Genomic DNA, 3,890 nt, shown 5'->3' with positions numbered 1-3,890 from the left:
CTGCCTTCGAACCAGAGGGCTTAGAAGCACCTCGCGAGGTCACTGCATCCGTCTTCCGCGATGTCGAAGGCTGAAGAGGTTTGACGGCTGTCAGGCAGGGTTGCTATTTCTGACAGCCGTCAAACCTTGGCTGAAATACCTCTCTGGAGCCCACGGGTTTTAGTGCCCCCTAAGTCCAGCCCGTCAGCCAGCACAGGGCGGTGGAGTCGGGATGCCGTTTCCAGAGCTTCGCTTCGGCTTCATCGGGAGCAGTGGAACCAAAACTGCGCACCTCCCCATCCAAAATCTCGCTTGGCCATTTGGGGTGACTCCGTGGCTATAAATATTGCCCACCCGTTGCCAGCGTGAGAGTTGCAGAGGTATGCTGTTTGCAAGGAATGAGCTTGTTCTAGGGTTGTGTGCCGTTATCGTTACGACCATAATTTGCGGTTCTCCATTTCTCTCCCACTTTTCTCTGCTCTTGCAAGGAGTCCAAACCAACTCAGGTAATCATTGTCTTCTCCCTCTGCATTCTGTTCTCACAACAACCCCATGAGGTAGGATAGGCTCAGAGGCCATGCCTGGCCCAAAGTGAACCGGTGGCCTCGTGGCCAGTCCACCGTTCTAACCCCTAGGCCACACAGCCTCTCTTTTGCAACATGGGGCCTCCAAATGTATCGGATCCAGCAGCTTTTGGCAGCGTGGCTGATGAGGCCGTCTTCCAGCGCCTCGTTCCACCTGTGGGTGCAGGTAGGCAGGGATCACAGTGGCGAAGGCAGGGTCTTCATCCCCGTGGCCCCACACCCTGGAATCCGCAGCTTTGAAGAAGGCCAGGTTCGTGGCTGCCCTTGCAGCCTTTCTGACGCCTCTGTTGCTTTTGAAGGCTGTGGCAATGTTTAGGATATCAGTGTTTGGCCTTTGTACACCCTTTTTGGAGGGCTCCTGCCATGAAAGGCAGCCAAGACATATTTTTGATAACAATAACTAATCTGCGGCGAAAGCAGCAGAACCATTCAGAGTTAAGCCACTAATCTAGCGCTCCTTTCCTGGCTCTGCCGGCACAAACAAGGAAACAGACACGCGTCACAACGGCCGTGCAAAGAACCACACACACATTTGCTCAGGGAATACAACCCTTCCTGAACCCGGACGCAGGCACATTTTCCCCCCACCGGGCTCCGTATGAAAGAAGGAGGGAAAGCAGGGAAAGGAGGACCTGGTGCATCTCCGAGCCGGTTTTGCAAATGCGCTCGGAACATGGCGCCACGCAATTGCCTTATGCGTGTCCTTCTGAGAAGACGGACGGGCACAAGGTGAAAACTTAATTCTCTAATAGCTTCCCGGCTCTGGTGGAGGTCAGGCCGTACGATGCAAATGATCGACTTCCTGAGCAACTGTCTGTGCAGACGGTTTTCGGGCCGCGGTCCCATTCAGAGGAGAAATCCAGCCAGGGCCAGCAAGCTCCTGCCTTACTCAGGACGTTGGCGGAGGGATGCTGGGTGCCAGGCCTGGGATGTAGACGGGGTGTCCTTGACCGGATGATGGGTGGGCGGGGAGGACGCGGTGGGAAGTGCTCCCCAGATGGCTTTGGGCCAGCCGCCAAGGCGCTGCCTGTCCTGCCTTGCAGGGCTGTTGTGAGAGGCACGCAGTGAGGAAGGCGGGCGTGTGACCCACCCTTTATGGCAGGATAGAAATGGATTAAATGCTTGTTCGGCGGGGCTGGAGAAACGAGGACGGCCGGGGTGAGCAGCCCCTTTGCCTCTGGCACCGAGATTCTCTCTTCCAAAGCGGGACGTTCCTTTGAACGGCTTTTATTTTTGTTTTTCGTCCTGGATGCCAGGGTGGGAGAAAATTCAGACCCAATCCAAGCTTTGAAAGTGCTGTGTTCCCAACACATAAAAAAAGCAACTGTTAAAAACCCCCTCGAAAGCTCCCTCTTTTAGGTGAAAAGGGACGCTTTCCGGCAAAAGGCGTGTGGTTTCTGTCCATTCCTCTGGAGTGGATTTTCCAGGAGCAGAAAAAAGCAGCCGTGGAGGAAAAGCAGAGGTGGGATTTTGCAGTTGTGCGTTTTTTGCAGGCAATCAAAATTGTGCAGCCCCCTCCCAAAACGTGGGGTGTTTTTTTTTTTTGTTTTTTTTTTTGAAGAATAAAGTTTTTTCCTGCTGGCAGCGTGGGGAGAAAGCCGCACCAGCGCTGGGAACCGTAAAATGATTGGCAGTTGGGGAGGGGGGCGGGGCCATGGAAAGGGGTGGGGCCATGGAAAGGGGCGGGGCCACGTGGGAAGCACCTGCCGGCTGCATTTGGCGTTTGATCGCTCTAAGGCAGGGCATAAACATACTGCAAGAATACGAATATTTTTATTAATAATAATAGCAGTAACGACCCTGTTAGGCAGCCCTTTGGCAAAGCTGTGGTGAGCTGGGATCCCTGCGAGGCCGGTGGCGTGCTTTCCGGGAGAGCCGCCCCCGCATATTAATAGGCTGTATTGAATATTAATATTAAATCACACGCAACCTTAATGAATATTAATATCTTACGGGGAAATATTCCCCAGGCTCTCTGGCGGGCAGAAGAGTTTTGCCTTGACTCTTGGCCAGCTGCCCCAGAGATGAAAGACACGTTCTCATAGTACAGGTGTTTCTGGGAAGGGGCTCCCGGAGGGGGAGTGTTCAGATGGACGAGCCCAAAAGCTTCTGGGCCAGATAATGAATTTTCCAGGTGATTCAGCTCGTTGTTTATTTGCCGCTCCATCCTTTTTTCTCCAAGGAACCTTCTCCAGCACTCGTTCCGTGCTGGCTTGCCAGGTTTCCTGGTTTGCCAGGTCACCTGCTTCGTAGAATTCGGTCCACTCAAAAGGGGTCGTCGGATTGTAGATTCTGGGTTACAGTGGCCGTTTGGTCTTCTGGTTGTATTTCCAGAAAGAAGGTGGCAGCGGCAGTGTAGCGAGGTTGGATCATTACCCTTCTGTTTGTTTTCTGTCCATGAGGACTAGAAACCCGACTCTTTAAGAAAGAAGGGAAAGAAAAGAAAGGGAAAGATGTCAGCACAGGAGAACTCTAGAAATGCAGTGGAGCAACAGGACCCCAACATCCGTGACTTGTGGACACAAAGAAAGCTAGAATAAATGTTGATGTTACACAATCGCTCTTTGCGTGACCACGTGACAGATGAGATTTCTTCTGGACCAGAGCTGAGATCAGTTTTGCTCCCAGAATTCTGGGTTATTCTGGTGCTCTGTGTATTCCCCGAGGTTTATGTGCAGTGACCGGTGTGAATTAAAGCTGCGATTGTTCGTGCTTGTCTGTCGAAAGTTTTGGGTTAGAGTTCGGAATGCCGAGCTGTGCATGCTTGGTTGTTGGACCAAGCGCTGGTTGGGGATGGTGGGAGTCATACTCCACACACCCGAGGGGCACCCGCTTGGGGTGGGGAGGGTGGTTTAGAGAAATTCCCCACCGAATCGCTCGCTGCAGAAGGTCCGTGGCTCCTCGGCGTCCTTCGTTGGAGGCACTTCAGCAGAGACGGCGCGGTGCGTTTGCCAGGGATGCCCTAATGGTGAGCGGCGGCTCGCAAGTTCCTGCCTATTTGGCAACTCTGGAATGAGCAGCAGGGTTGCTCCCCTCTCCAGCTCCCGCCTGGGGTGCCGGGGCTGGGCTAGATGACCTTGGGGGAACCCTCCCTCGAGCAGCCGGTGCCCCCACCTGCCAGATGCCACGGGAAGCGCACAAGGTTCCCTTTCTCAGGGCCCTGGCGGCGCTGGCGCTCTTCTTGGCCCGGCCGGTTGCCCGGGAGCTGTTCTTGGCCGCGAGCCCTGGGAAAGTCCTGGCCGGGCTGGCTGACGTGCCCGGGAGCCAGGACTCGAGGGCTGCCCCATCCTCCCGGCTGGATCGATAAAGGCCGCTGGCCCCTCTCGC

Source organism: Varanus komodoensis, unplaced genomic scaffold (assembly GCF_004798865.1).
Source record: "Varanus komodoensis strain SLA01 unplaced genomic scaffold, ASM479886v1 scaffold20_1, whole genome shotgun sequence".
Taxonomy (NCBI): domain Eukaryota; kingdom Metazoa; phylum Chordata; class Lepidosauria; order Squamata; family Varanidae; genus Varanus; species Varanus komodoensis.
The sequence above is the reverse complement of the archived record's forward strand: the minus strand, read 5'-3'. Positions refer to the sequence as shown.